General features: G+C 40.2%; 1 pseudogene; it reads right to left on the bottom strand.

The window, feature by feature from the left end:
- LOC110328399 overlaps positions 1-1,611 on the bottom strand; it is an 87,301-nt pseudogene extending 85,690 nt beyond the window's left edge.
- Between the last annotated feature and the right edge of the window lie 15,251 nt (positions 1,612-16,862).

Raw genomic sequence — 16,862 nt, forward strand, 5'->3', positions numbered from 1 at the left:
CAGGGCCAAGAGTGGGAGTGGGTGGGCAGGGGAGCAGGGTGGGGGGAGGGAATAGGGGACGTTCGGGATAGCATTTGAAATGTAAATGAAGAAAATATCTAATAAAATAAATTTAAAAAAAAAAGAGCCAATTGCCAATGGCTGTACGGGTAGACAGAGGCAGGGCCTTTAGATTTGCGTGGGCTAGGGACCGGGAGGGAGGAGAGATCAGCTGTGAATGGGAAGAAGAAAGACCAGACCTAAATGCCTGAGGACATGTGAGAATCAGTGTAAGTGGTCATGGGCCATTTCCCTGATTCTGATTGGGCCTAGGGTAGCAGAGATGAAATCTAGATTTTAAAAGATGTTAATTCTGGAGTAGCAGAGGGGAGTGCTTGCCAGCAGCCTGAAGGATTAGGAATGCTCAGCCATTAAGCTAGTCAAGTCATATTAAATTTAACTGGCCTGTGGGGGCGGGGAGGGGAAGAATAAAATTGAAACTCAAAGATTTAATACACACAATGAAATTCACAAAGTTGCAAGTATACATCTTATATTTTGTACTACTATAATGAGAAAATTTATAAAGGTGTCATGTGTATTTTGCAACAAATAACCTGTGTGATGATGATCCAAGATTGAATGATGCTAAAGAAAAGCACTGCTTATAAAATATCTGATAAAAATATTTATTTCCATTAACATCATAACAGAAAGGTACATGTTACCAAATTATGATCTCATAGAGGGCAGTTTTAGACAATACTCAAAGGCTCCTCTTCCTCTCCATCTTGTTTGAAGTCTTTGTTTTCAGCTTCTTCTTCTTCTGCCTCCCCTGTGCTTTCATCATTCCCATCACCTGAAGCATCCTCTTGCTCCTCTTCCTCCTTTCTACACTCAGCTTTTGCATCATCCTCCTTTCCATCTTCCTCACTCTGACCTTCCTTTCCATCTTCCTTGTTTTCTTCCTCTTTGCATTTCCCATCAGCCTCCTAGGTTTCCTTGTTCTTTCACTTCTTCCTCTGTTTCAGCTTCCCCTCATTGTCATCTTTCTTTTCTTCCTCTTCCCATCACCTTCTTCTTTGCCATCCTCTCATTTTTTCATTGTCTCCTTTCTCTTCATCATCTTTGGACATTTTTGCATCTTCACTTTTGACTGCACCTGGTTTCTCTTTTAGGCCTTCTTTCCTTTTCTTCTTCTGCGTCTTCACCCGTATTTTCGTGTTCTTTTCCATCTTTTTCTCCACATCTTGAATGTAGGATTCTAGCTCATCATCTTTGCTTTCTGCTGCCATTGCTTCTTTCTTTTCTCCTCCAACTTCCCTTATATCTGTTCCTTTACTTCCTCGGCTTCCATTTTAGGAATGGGTGCCTCAATAGTTTTGGTTTCTCCATTTTTAGCGTTTCTTATGTTACATTCTTCTTTAATGTCTTTTAGCCAGGTATCAGAAATTGTTACAGTGGTACTTGCAGCTTTGTTTTTGTGCATGACATTTGTGGTCTTCATTTTCCTTGAAGTTGATGCTCTTTTAGGTTTCAACTCCAATGTAAAGGGTAGAGGCATAGCAGGCAGTGGGGCTGATCTTCTATTTGACTCTTGGCTGCATCACCTTCAGCCTTTCTTTTGGGCATTCTTGCAGCTCTCCATAGGAGATCCTCAAGCAGGAGGGTGAAGAGAGGAGTCTGCCTGACCCATCCAATTGACTGAGTTTTCAATTGTCATGTATAAGTTTTACCCTCCCTCCTTCTGTCCCTCCCTCTGTCCCTCTCTTCCTGTCCCTTCACCCTCTTCTTCTCCTCCCTTTCTCTTCCCTTTTTTCTTTCTTTCCCTTCCTTCCCTCCCCTTCTATCTTCCTCCCTCCTCCTTTCTTTCTGTAAATCTTTTTATCATCACTTATTAACTTATTGATTGAACAAAACAATTGAGTTCATCATAGCATTTCATGCATGTATACATTTTGATCACCTTCAATCTCTGTTCTATTTTGCTCCCAACCCCTGTGATTCCCTTTCCTCTATGAGCCCTTCTGCTTTCATCTGTTATCTCAATCATTTCCTTTATTGTTTATTATTATTGTATGTATGCATACACGTATTAATGTAAGTGTGACCATATGAATCTGTATAGTCTTGCAAACATGTATATTTTTAGGGATGGCCATGTGATGTTTAATATCCAATTATGCGACTAATATTTGGGAAATACTGATTCTCCCTCTCTCAGCTGTCATTAATTGCCTGTGACTCTTCATCAACTAGAAGCAGGCCTTGTGAGATTTCTCCCATCCACTTTGGCATGTCAATTAGTGTTTTCATTGCTCAGATTTCGTTTTCTTTATTATTTTTCTGAGATTTCATGCTTACCTCAAGAGTCAGTATTAGGAATAAGAATTACCTTTTTTGAGTTGTTGATCAAGGTAGTCTAAGAGAACCCAAAAGCAGTATGGGTTACTGTTTTTTCTTTTGGTTACTTCCCAGAACTTTAAGTCAAGTTCATATTGGTGAAGACAGTACTCAATTTAGACAAAGAACTTTAAGGAATCAAGCTGTCTTTAACCCAGAAGCTTTCTCCATGGGGACTAGTTCTCCTCGTACTAGAAGATGTTATGCAAGTTACTTAGAGAAAGACAATCAATATTCATACTCATTGATGATGCCTATCAACCAAAGCAATGACTAGCAGAGCAAGATATATCACAAAAGGGCAACAATGGTACTATATCTTGGGGGTAACCACAAACTCTCTAGTGGAACCCAAGAAGTATTCAATAGGCAGAAACTTCAGCTACCATTTCCTTAAACCCATGAAATTTGTAACTTTATTTAAATACTTATCCTTATACTAAAGGTAAGTGTAGTTCTCACTCTTCATGAAAGAATCTTAATTTTGCAAAAGACACCATTAGAGGAAATCACAACTGGTCAAAATGAAGGTCACATATCACTATGGGTACTCAGCTCAAGTTGATGTCCCTATAATTTCAAGCCTATACCCAAGGTTCAAAAAAATCCAGGAGGAGGGGACGGAAACATTTTAAAAGCAAAAGAACAAGATGTCTTCTGTGAGGTTGTTCTCTCTCTCTCTCTCTCTCTCTCTCTCTCTCTCTCTCTCTCTCTCTNCCTCCCTCCTTCCCTTTCTTCCCTTTCTTCCCTTCCTTCCTTCCTTCCTTCCTTCCTTCCTTCCTTCCTTCCTTCCTTCCTTCCTTCCTTCCTTCCTCTCCTTCCCCCCTCTTTCCCTGACCTTCCTTTTCTTTCTTCTTTGTTTCTATATAGCCCATGCTGGCCTGGGACTCAGCAACCCTCTTGTCTCAAGCTCCTATAGTACTGAGATTACAGGCATATGCCACAGTTCTTGGCTCATTATACACTTTTAAAATCGAAGTGAAATTAATTTAAAATTAGCATTCATATTATAGGAAAGATAGAAACATGCGCTAGAACACAGCATCTAAGAAAGAATTACTAGAACATGTTGTGAGACACATACTGGAGAAAGCTACATTGAATCTAAGGAGAGTGAAGAAGTACCTCTCACATAAGATGCCCACATTTGTACTTGAGCATCCACTGGCAACTTTCCTACTATGGGAATACTGTCATCTCTGCAGAAGGAAAGCTGCAACAAAAACTCAATTTCCAGGGAGTTTGGAGTAGGAGGCCAGACAGTAGAGAGATGGAAAACGCAGAGTTAATAAAAAACACACAACACTAAATATAGACTAGAATCTGAGAGAGTTAACAAAAGTACAGCAGCACCCTAAATCTCACATTTGGAAATGTTTTAATATTATCTACATTAAAAACATGACAAAGCTAAAGCTGTAAGAGAATCAATTAGAGTAGTCTCAAATCCATTACTGAGGACCTCAAGGTGCTGTTCAAACTTCGAAATGTAAGGAGTGGAAAATGTGTAATGTGGGTTTTGTCTGTTTAGATTGATCTTCAGATTAATTGGCAAGTTTTCTACTATGAAAGGCATGAGAGCAGCTGCCTCCCAGAGAAATGGTTGTAAATGCTGATTCTTTTTACATCAGAGCAATACATTTTAATTTGCTTTCAATATTTAGTCAGATTTTATCCCAGTGCTTGAAAACAGAAGATAAAATTTTCTTATGCACAAGAAATTTTTAGACATTGATAAAGATTTTTCAGTGGTTTTCAAACGTAAAAACTAACATTTTTTTTAACCCCATAACCATGACTTGGTTGACACTGACTCCCTCTGTAAGGCATTAGAAGTGTTGATTCCAGTGGCTACATATAACAGCCAGTTGAACCGAGTCATTGAGAGGACATTTGTTTTTTAAGTGCTGACTTCAAACCTGACTATGTCTGGGAATTAACAGGTGCTCAAGCATTTTGTTGCGGAAGTCATTTCTTGTCTTTATTTCAACCTATTATTTCCAAAGTTCTTTTTTCTGTCCTGCTGTGGAAAGTTTTCCTGGGGGGGTGGGTGGGGGACAAAAGCCTCCTGATTGTGTCAGGGTTATATTATGCCTGATCACTTCTCTTTTTGCTTGGGAGCCTAGCCTTTAACAGCTCAGCTGTTCCTCCAGCCTTGCCTGATCACTCAGATCCCTTCAATCATGAGAGAGCGGAAACTGTCCTTTGTGTGAGGAAATGGTCATCCTTAAGAGGAGGAACAAAGGCAGAGGAAGCATGGATTTTTAATTTGGTGCAGTTGAGGAGTTGCCTGCTTGGAGTCTTTTCTGGTCTCTGACTAAACATAGACTGGGTTTATTGTCTTTTGTGCCTGCTCTCACATAAGTAAGGAAGAGAGGAAATGAAGAAAGGAAAGAGAACCCAGTTTATTCTGTTACCTTTTTAGCAAAATCCAAACATGCATTTGAAGAAAAACAGGAAAAGGTATTGTTAAGTTAAATATAGTCACTCCCATTCTTCGGGTTTACATTAGAAAAGGCACAGCTGTTCCTCCATTAAAATTTTTAACAATTCATTGAGGCTCAGGAAGTACAGCCTTCTCAGGAATGTAAGTGATATATCTGAGTGGAGGAGAAAATTCAACCATTGCTTCAGTGGTGTGTGTGTGTGTGTGTGTGTGTGTGTGTGTGCGCGCGCGCGCATGCGTGCGTGCGTGTGCATTCCTGTGTGTGCATATGAGTGTGCGTTGACACATGCATCTAGTGTACTATGGTTTGTCCTTTATGGCTCCCTAATGATAGACTAATACTAGCCTTAGGGCGATTTCTTTATTCCTCTTCATAGCAACTATCTTTTATAAGTGATAAATATCCTCTCACATTAAGTAGTTTTTCTTATCAATGTAAATTCTTCAATGTCTAGCATGTGTCAATAAAATCAAAACAGTTTTTGAAATAAAGACATTTCACAAATATACCATTGATCTGCTACTTAGTATACTATAATGATACTGATGGCAGCATGAACATAATAACTATAAGGTGATTGTCAACTGAGATTTGGGTCGTTGTAAATATTTAGATTATTGTGAAGACCTAACCTAGAACTCCATGAAAATGATTTTTAAAAGTATCTCAAAAAGAATATGAATAGTTTGCCAATGTAACTTTTACTTTTTGATCTAAAAATCTCCCAACTATGGAAATTATGTTATAAGCTTAAATTCAATAATAATTCCCACAACTATATTTGAAACTTTGCTTTAGATTACTATCGTACTGAATTAATTTCACATATCTGTCCAATTTCTAGGCATGTGTAGATACCGACATAGATCAGTTACAATTCCTGTGTTAAATAGTTTTAGAAAGATAAAGAAAAATAAATACACATGTAAAGTACTCACTAATAATATCCCATTTAAATTAAAAATTCAGACAATCTAAGGAAAAGGTACCACTTTGTTAACATTCATTACAAAGATAACAAGATAGTCTTGTCTGACAGTGAGCAGATCATGGAAACAGAAACTAAACAGGGACACAGTGAAACTAACAGAAGTTATGTACCAAATGAATTTAACAGATAAATCAGGATCAGATAAACCATCTAAACAGTATCATATCGCCTAAAGAAATAGAAGCAGTCATTAAATGTCTCCCAACAACAACAACAACAGCAGCAAAGCCCAGGACCAGATGGGTTTAGTGGAAAATTCTATCAGACCTTCAGGGAATACCTAATACCAATAATCTTCAAAGTATTCCACAAAATAAAAACAGAAGGAACACTTTCCTATTTATTCTATGAAGCCACAATTATGGTGATAACAAAACCACATAAAGACCCAATGAAGGAAAAGACCTTCAGACCTAAAGAAGTTAAAGAAATGTTCAACATCCTTAGTCATCAGAGAAATGCAAATCAAAACAATCCTGAGATTCCACTTCACACCAGTCAGAATGCCTAAGATGAAAAACTCAGGTGACAGCAGATGTTGGCCAGGATGTGAAGAAAGAGGAACACTCCTCCACTGCTGGTGGGAATCCATGCTGGTACAACCACTCTGGAAATAAGTCTGGAAATTCCTCAGAGAATTGGATATAGTACTACCAGAGGACCCACTCCTGGGTATATACCCAGAAGATACTCCAACATATAATAAGGACACGTATTCCACTATGATCATTGCAGCTATATTTATAATAGTCAGAAGTTAGAAACAACCCAAGTGTTCCTCAACAGAGGAATGGATACAGAAAATGTATACATTTACACAATGGAATACTACTCAGCGATTAAAAACTTCGTGAAATTTGCAGGCAAATGGATGGATTTAGAAAATATTATGCTGAGTGAGGTAACTCATTAAGAAAAGACTAAACATGGCATGTACTCACTGATAAGTGGGTATTAGGCAACGAGTATGGAATACCCATGATTCAACTGAAGGACCACATGAAGCTCAAGGGGAAGAAAGAGTAAATGATTCAGTCCTACTTATAAGGAGGAACAAAATACCAAGGGAAGTAGAGTGTAGGGGGGACTTGGGAGGAAGAGAAGAGGGGGAGGGGAAAAGAATTGAAGAATCAGTTGTGGGAGGAGATGAAGGAGATGTACAGAGGGTCAGGAAATTCAACAGTTGTAAAGCAATGGGGGACGGGGAACTGGGGATAGCAATGAGAAAGTTCCAGGAAAGCAAGAGCCTCCCAGGATCCCACAGGGATGATATTAGCTGAAATACCCCACAAAGGGGAAGAAGAACCTGTAGAGACCATATCCAGAGGTTACGGATGCCTCCCCATCCCTGGTTGAGAGATGGGGTCATCCGACCATCTCCAAAATTTTAATACAGAATTGCTCCTGTCTAAAGGAAATACAAGGACAAAGGGTGGAGCAGAGATAGAAGGAAAGGCCATCCAGAGACTGCCCTACTTGGGGTCCATCCCATATACAGGTACCAAACCCAGACACTATAGCTAATGCCAAGAAGCGCTTGCTGAGAGGAGCCTGACACAGCTTTCTCCTGAGAGGTTCTGCCAGATCCTGACAAAAAGAGATGCAGAGGTTTGCAGCCAACCATTGGACTGAGCACAGGGACCCCAATGGAGGAGTTAGGGCAAGTACTGAAGGAGCTGAAGGGGCCTTGTCTGGCATCAATGGGAAGGGAGCCCCTTGGTTCTGTGAAGGCTTGATGCCCCAGTGTAGAGGAATGCTATGGTGGTGAGGCAGGAATGGGTAGGTGGGTCATGGAGCACCCTCATAGAAGCAGGGTAAGGAGGGATGGGATGGGGGTGTGCAGAGGGGAAATTGGGAAAGGGATTAATATTTAAAATGTAAATAAACAAATTTAAATAAAATAAAAAATATAAAACCTTGACCATAAGATGCTTACATGGTTACTGAAAGAGATAAGACTTTTCCTAAATTCTAGAAAGGTACACATAGGTACACAGCTCTCAGTAAGACCATGGTTGTGTGGTTGCTCTGAAAAGAACTGAGACAGTCCTAAGTTTTCACTTAGTTACTGTTGAGCACTTGTTCGAGTGAGAAATAAAGCCAAATGCAGACTCAGGCAGAGCTGTGATATTATCAGCATTGAAGACACTTGAGGGAACCTATAGCCAAGTACTAGCTGATCAATATACTAGCAGAGCAGAAACTTCAGTGATCATACCTCATTACACACCCAAAAGCTAATTCAAGATGTATTAGAGGGGGCTTCAACATTCTAACTAGAATTATACAAGCGAAAATACTGACAATGGGTTCTTAGCTACAGCACCAGAACTGAAACTTAAAAGCTTCTGTACTTCACTGTGTGCTCCGCAGAGAATGGTCAGATTGGCCACAGAATACAACAAAAATACAAACTAGTAGAGGTCTAGCTTCCACAGGATAAAGAATTCTCATAATTCAACACTATGAATGTAAACAGCATGTTAAGAATAGGGAAAGGATTTCAAAACATACATCTCCAAGGAATAAATACAAACTTTAAAGGATGTTCAGTATCATTAATCACAACTCAATCCAAAAGCCACAGTGAGATACTATTTCAGATATTTCAGGATGTTGTCGAAACAGAAAAGTAGTGTTGGAATGAATTTGGCGAAAACACAACCTGTAGTGAGACTAAGTGGGCCCAAGAAAGACATGAATAATGTTAACAATAGAAAGATGAACATATGTCTATATAACTATTCACGAATGCTTACTTATAAATTACTTATACGTAATAATCATCTAGGAAATTTGTACATGCCCATGCACCAATGAAAATATGCTCTATTTTCATATATATTCATATACAATAATATCACTCAAACATAGTGAAACAGCAGCAGTTTTCATCATGTAGGTAAACTTGAAAATGTGTTAAGAGAGATCCTGCATCATGGACCCAGATCTTAGAATGAATGATGTCATAGTAGAGTAACTATTCTGACTTTAAAATCCATAGCATAGGCCCCAACACCTGTCAGAGCTGTTTCCCGATTCTATAAACTGAGAACACTTTCAAGTTCCAGTTTTTCTAGCATGTGAAAATCTTTTCTTCCACAGTCTCATGTGCCTCCTCCTCCGTGCCCCGCCTAGGAATGTTATAGTTCCATGGGACCTGATATATGGCACAGACATATTCCTGAAGCATGTTTTCCTCACTCAGCATTCCTAAGTTATCCCTAAGTGCTCTCAATCACATCATCGGGCTCTCATGTGGCTGTGAAGCTGTTGAATGCACCAGCTTGCTGCTGCTGCTGCACCTTGCCCCCCCCCCTCCCCCCCGTGCTGCTTTGCATAGCTCTTTGCAGCTGTTCTGTAGTAAGCTTCCCTGTTGATGCCTGGGAACAATCACCCCTCTTACACTTTGGGAGGCATTTTGCATAATGGTCCAAATTTTCCTGAAGCAACCTGCTTCTTTATCTACCTGGGGACATTGTTCCAGAGCTTTCTGCAAACTCTCCTCATGAAGTCCTGGTGTCCATGATTCCCATAGATGCCCGTGGCTTCACCCGAGTGCAGATAGTGTTCAGCCTGGATTTGGATAGGCAGGGCCCAGTGATTTTGCTGAGTGGGTGCAGGTGTGTGTCACATGTTTCTATGTCCCCCCAAATGACTCTGTATTGTGTCAGAGATGAACTCAGCCAGCATTTTCACCAGTGACTTACTGACACAGGAATGGGACTCAGGAAGTGCATATGAACACACAGACTGTGATCTGAAGCAAATCTCTCTGCGTGGTGGAGCGGTACACGAAAAGCTTCTGCCACGCTGCTCTGCTCACTTGGAACCTTGTCTGAAAGCATTCTTGGCGGCTTCAAAGGAAAGAGGCAGAGTTTAACATTTGAGTGAGCTTGTTCCTTGTGATCTATATTCTAATCTTCCTGTAGGTCTCCAACCCTTCTCCTCAGGTTAACACCCCCCCCCCGCACCCCCCCCCTCCCCCCCCCGTGCAGGAGCACTTCTTTCCACAAGCAGCTACACACGCTCGGTATGGGGCTCCAGGACTAGGAGGATAGTTCCAAAGGGCTTGCTTTCCTTATCCGAGCACTGTGGAATTACAGCTTGGGAGAAATAGTACTTCTTAGTATTCAGAGTAAATTGACGACGACAGTTTTCTTCAGAGGGAGGATAACTAGCCTTGTGCACCAGCACACATGTGTTCACAAATGAGACCACTAGCTTGAGATGGCTGAGTGAGTCACTACACATTAGCCTTCCAGGGGAACAGTGTCAGCATTTATAACTGCCCAAATGTTAAGTTATGAGAAAGCTGGGATAAATAAGTAACATTTATTGTTATTATCAGTAGGGTACAATCACAGTGGATTTTTTTACTAATCCTCCCTGAAAAGTAATGAGTCAGGTGTTGACACTCCTAGTTTAAACATATGAATCAGTCTCTACCAGCTAAAGTCATGTGTCTACAGTACCACACAAAGCAAATAATACAAGGATGGAACACTAATAAGTTTTGACTATTTATATTCCCAACTATATTGAAATAATGAATAAAATAAATACAAGCAGGAGAAATATTACATCCTTTCAGAAATAGTATTTGAAAATTATCTCTTTCTGTATAATTGCCAGATTTGAATGTCATGAAAAAATTACTTGACACAGAGAATGGGAAGACTAGAAAAGACCACAAAGAATACCATGAGCCATGCCTGGAGCTGATCCTGTGCCACAGTCCTACATACAAAAACACTGCCAGGAGAGAGCTGGTCTCCTGGGAATGCAGACAAGCCTGTAAGTGCAGGTAAGACCACGACTGCTGCCCAGAGGAATCCTTAGGACACAGGAACCGAGGAACAGCCTGGGACAGGAACATTCTGGTTTCTGTCTGCACCCCAGAGCTGACGCAGTGCACAGTTCTCCAAACCTAAATTTCTCCCGGAGAGAACTGGTCTCCAAGGAGTACAGACACGCAGGCTTGCAGGAGGGACACACCACAGTCAGAGACAGCAAGGACAGATAATACCAGAGATAACCATATGAAGAAAATAAAGGGCAAGAACATAAGCAACAGAAAACAAGGTTACTTGGAATCATCAGAACCCAGTTCTTCCACCACAGCAAGCCCTGGTTACATTAAAATACCAGAAAAGCAAGACTCAGATTTAAAATCACATCACATGGTGATGATAGAGGACTTTAAGAAGGACATAAATAACTCCCTTAAAGAAATACAAGAGAACAAAGGTATACAGGTAGAAGACATTAAAGAGGAAAACCCCTTAAAGAATTATAGGAAAACACAACCAAACAGGTAAAAGAACTGTCCAAACCATCCAGGATAAAAAATGGAAATAGGAACAATAAAGAAATCACAAGGGGAGACACTACTGAAGAAGATAGAAAAACTCGGAAGGAGATCAGGAGGAAATATGGAGACAAAGTGTTGAGCAGCTACTGAAGGAAAGGTCATCTAGAGACTGCCCTATCTGGGGATCCATCCCATAGACAGACACCAAACCCACAAGTTATTGTGGATGCCAGGAATTGTTTGAAAGAAGACTGATAGAAGCCTGATATGGCTGTCTTCTGAGAGGCTCTGCCAGAACCTTACAAATACAGAGGAGGAAACTCGAAGCCAACCAGGAGTCCCAAATGAAGGAGTTGGAGAAGGGACTGAAGGAGCTGAGGGGGTTTGCAGCTCCATGGAGAGAACAACAGTGTCAACAGGCTAAAACTCCTAGAGCTCCTGGTGAATTAAGGCCCATGTAATAGGTGGAAATTCATCCTTGGCACTGTAGATGTAGCCAGTTACCTGTGGTTTGTGAGCCTTGGAACCCAGAACAGACTCTACTACTGCCAGTTTCCTAAACCAGTATAATCAATAACTACATTCTGAATATCACTTTTATTTCCATAGATATGTATAGCTCTCATCCATCATCAAAGAAGCATCTTGTTGCAACAAATGGAAACCTTTACAAGCAAAAACACTGAAACAAAAAAAAGAAAAAACAAAACATCAACAGCAACAACAAAACCATTCAACGAAACAACCAACAAGCAAAAACCACAAATTGTCAAACCACAGAGATCAATTCACTGTGGGGTGCCTGCCTCCAATTCATATATTTACAAAACAGCCTGTTCACTTAAGACTAAGAGAACATCTTGGAATATGGGGTAGAAATATTGTAAAAGCAAGAGGATCAAGGTTGCTGCACCCAAATTGATTCTTCTTTTAAAAAATGACTCCATGAAGTGAGGAATGAGGGGTGGATCTGGGAGGAGGTTGACAGTAAATGATCAAGATACACTGTGTAAAATTCTTTAAGAATTAATAAAATTATAAAAAAATACTTTAAATATAATGATTTAATGTTGTCAAGACTTTCAAATTGGAAAAGTATGTTACTGATATTCACTCATTAAAGAATTTGCCCTGCCTTTTAGGAATATTTCAATTTTTTTATAAAGGTTTTAAACATTTATAGTAAATTCTTTTATTGGAATTGATATTTTTACATTAAATTCTAATTGGTTGTGTACAAACATTGCTCTCTGTATACTGATATTATGACTTCTGACTTACCAAAATTTCTTTTATACTCAAGTGTACAAAGTTCTATATTTTGTTGACCCTTTTTTATCTTTACTATATCTCATTTTATTTCTAATAAAAAATTAGAAATAACCTTTTTCATAACTTAATGTTTAAATGTTTCTTCACTGTGAATAAAGCCAGAATATTAATTTATCTCCTTTTCTCTCTCAGCTCTCTCTCTATGTGTGTGTGTGTGTGTGCGCGCGCGCGCGTGTGTGTGCATGTGTGTGTGTGTGTGTGTGTGTGTGTATACACATTATACTTGGTGAAAATTATTAATCTATAACTTCTAGTACAGATTTTCAAAGTAACTGTTACAATTCTAAATGAAATTGATGTAATCTCAAAGGTTGGTCTCAGGAAATGAACTCTCCTTATCAAGAAATAGACATTCCTATTGGTTCCTATTGGTTGACTTTATGTTCTGCAGCTTTCTTCAGATAGGCATTTCACTCAGGTGACCTTTATCTCTTTGTCACATATCTGCTGTTTGTTATTCCAATCATTTTATTGTAATTCTGAGCTACTTTTGATGGCGCTTTAAGTTTTGTCTTAATAAAACAATGGTTTCTCTTTGATCAGATCATACATTGCTTTCTGAAGCACAAGCTCCTATAATTGTTCTGGTAAGGTTTTAAGCAGTACCTTCATCTTGGAGCCAATTGCTTATGTGACTGAGCTCACTAATTTTTTTTGCTAACTTGTCACAAACTAGAACTACCTGGGAAGGGGAAGTCTCAGTTGAGATACTGCTTCTCTCAGTTTGACCTGAGGGAATGTCTGTGGAGCACTTATTAATTGTTCATTGATGAAGGTAAGCCAAGCCCACTCTCATTAATACCACCTCCAGACAGCTGGACCTGTGTTGGGGTCTCTCACCTCCACTAACCACTCTCCCTCTAAACATTATATTGCGCCCCCTGCAGACAGACAGGATTGCCACTGAGAGGACCCCCCAGATCTCCCAGGGTGCGGCGTCATCAGACCACCCTACGTCGTCGTCATCACCGCCCACTGTCGCCGCCCACTGTCTAATGTCTTCACAGCCCACTCATTCGGACCCGCCTTCCAGACACAGCTCCGCTCATGATCGGACCGCACACCATAGAGCGATATAGAGAGACACAGAGGGACACGGGAGGGGGGCTAAGGGTTCTCCCTTGTCTGATTAATAAATAATGCTCTGATCGGCGCAAACCGCCAGGGCATTCATTTTTCCTTGCAGCTCGTTCTTATCTTAGGATGTTTAGCCCTTCAGTACGAACCCAGTCCAAGGTGTTTTCTGCCCACGCAGATACACACAAGTGGCGTGACGCAGAAATACACAGACCTGGGCTATGTAAAAGCAGATACTGAACATGAAAGACAGCAATCCACTTTTCTCTATAGTCTCTGCCCCAGCTCCTACCTCCAGGTTTCAATTTGAGCTCTTGACCCAAGTTCTCTCAAAGACTGACTGTTCGGTAGGAGTTTAAGGTAAATAAATATTTTCTCTACCATGTTGGTGTTTGCAGTATTTCATCACAGCAAGAAAGTATCTACTAGGACAGAAATTGTTAATAGGAACACAGGGGTGCATAGGCCCCCTCATCCTATGTTGCTCATGTTATCAGAACAGTGCTCAGATAATTTTAATTTTTTACATATTTTCACTATGTAAAATTTATAGATGAGCTGTGTTGAATAATATGGTTACTCTTGTTTTCCTACATCTGCTCTGAAGCTAATTCAGCAGCATTCTCTTCTATCTCTACGTAGTATGTCTTTAAAATCTTCCCATTAAATACACTTCAGTTGCCCTTCTGTACTTCAAAAAAACTTATTTCAGTCTTTCGCTCTGTTTTAGACATCTTTTGCTGACTTGTGACTTACTTAAAGTCTAAGGTCTAGTACCTTCCCAGGGGAGCTATAAGACTGTCACCATGGAATCTCCCTTATGGCCTACCTCTTTTGTCTATTTGTTCCCTTTAATCTCCTATTTTCTGAGTCCTCATTGAAGTTAAGATTCTAAGGGCCATACATGTCTAAAAGCAAGTTCTTGTCACTCTGAATTTTTTTGTATACATTCTGTACAGGGTAAAAAAAACCGAAGAGGAGCAGAGACTGAAGGAAAGGCCATCCAGAGACTGCCCCACCTGGAGATCCATCCCATAAACAGACTCCAAATCCAGACACTATGATGGATGCTAAGAAGTGCTTGCTGACAGGAGCCTGATGTATCTGTCTCTGGAAAGGCTATGCCAGAGCCTGACAAATACAGATGGGATGCTCAAAGCCAACCATTGGATGAGCACGGGGACCCCAGTGGAGGAGTCAGAGAAAGGACTGAAGGAGCAGAAGGGGTTTGCAGCACCATAGGAAGAACAACAATGTCAACCAACCAGATCTCCCAGGGACTAAACCACCCACCAAAGAGTACACATGGAGGGACCCATGACTCCAGCCGCATATGTAGCAGAGGATGGCTTTATCTGGCATCAATGGGATGAGAGACCTGTGGTCCTGTGAAGGATCAATGCCCCAGTGTAGGGTAACCGCAGGGTGATAAGGAGGGAGTGGGTGTTTGGTTACCAGAGCACCCTCATAGAAGCAGGAGAAGGGGATATGGAATAGGGGTTTGTTGAGGGGAAACTCAAAAGGGGATAACATTTGAAACATAAATAAATAAAATATCCAGAAAAGAACCACACCAAAGAAGAAATAATCTTTATTCCTTGAAAATATTACAGGTGTGATATTACCATTACCATGTCATTGTTTCAGTATCTAATCTTACTATCCATTATTCTGGATTCCTAAATCTTTGAGTGGGCCTGGCTTTAGTTTTCTTCTATGCAAGAGGTTGTTTTTCCCTGTGTTTACTCTTCCATGGGTCACTTCCTGATCCCAATTCTGGTAAATTTCCCTCATGAGTCCCTCTATCATTCTGTTTTCTTTCTAGAATTCTGGTAATTCCTTTTAGTACATTTCATTATTCCCCCTTTGACTGGTTCCCAAAACAATGTCCTGATTTATCTGCCAATCATTTTACTTTCTTATTTTAGTGAACATGTTTGTGTCTTCCCAAAATTCTTTAAAAAACAATATCCATTTATCAAAGAGCTTTCTTGTCTTGTGGATGCACAATTTAGAAATATTTTATTACACGCTTTTCTAAATATATTCTTCACTGTATCTGCTTATTTGATTGTTTGTTGGTTTTGGATTCTACTTATTATGCTTAAGGATTTTCACAGACATTTTTCACTTGGGAGAAAAGGACACAGGGAAACTGAATGAGATCTCCATGAGTGCTTGGCCTTGTGTATTTCCTGTAGACCTTGTCTTTTCAAAATAATGTCTTGAGAAAGAATATGTTATTTTCAGTCACACCCCTCACCCAAATATACAAAGCTAGTACTGTTGTATATGCAGAGAAGAAAAATTAATTCTTGGCGTACAGCAGAAGTCCTAATGCTGTAGATTTTTCTATGGTCTGGGAAGAATTGCTTTCATTCTAATGTTTCCCCCCCCCCCTTGGGTAAGATGTACTCCACAGAAGTTGATTTTCTTATCAACTGTCTTGAGGGTGTGAAATAATAGTATTTTGGAAGTGTATGTAGAGGATATACCAGAATATTCACACTGAGGTCAGTAAAGTTTTCCTGCAGCCTTTATTTACTAAGAGGCCTTCTTCCTGAACTTTGATGGTGATTCTCAGACTAGAGGAAACCCTAAATGTGTGTCTGAGTTAGGGTTTCTATTGTTTTAATAGAGTCAAAAGTGATTTGGTAAGGGAAGGGTTTATTTCTTTTTACAGTTCCAGGTACCAGTTCATCACTTAGGGAAGTCAGGACTGAAACTCTAGCAGAGCAGAAACCATGAGGCAGTAAATGCAGCAGAAGACACAGGGGAGAACTGCATGCTGGCCTGCTCCTCCTGTCTTCCTCACCTTGCTGTTTTATATTCCAGGACTACCATCTGCTCAGGGGTGGGGATGAGGGGGACAGCCCACAATGGGCAGGGTGCATTCATATCAGTCAGTAGGAAAATGCACTAGACTTACAGACAGGCAAATCTTTTGGAGGAATTTTCTCAAATGAGAGTCACACTTCACAAATAACTACAACTTGTGTTGAATTGGCAAGAAACTAGTGGGGAAGTTGTGTGCTTGAGGAATGACATCCTGGAGTCTCCCATCTGTAGTCAGAAAGGAGATTTAGCTAACTATTGCACTTTTACCACTGTTTCTGCCTTCATTCCTTTTCATGGGCCTTGTGATGCACTGACTTCCAGGCTTCAAAACTCCTTGCAGCACAGCCAGACTTCACTAAAGCCTGCTCAGCATTCAGTTTTGGAGACTGCTAACTTATTTAACACTTATACTCTTAGAATATTTCTTTCAGATATTATTTCTAATTTCTCCTCCTCCTCCTCCTCCTCCTCCTCCTCCTCC

The sequence above is a fragment of the Mus pahari genome, chromosome 10, assembly GCF_900095145.1.
Source record: "Mus pahari chromosome 10, PAHARI_EIJ_v1.1, whole genome shotgun sequence".
NCBI classification, from domain to species: Eukaryota; Metazoa; Chordata; class Mammalia; order Rodentia; family Muridae; genus Mus; species Mus pahari.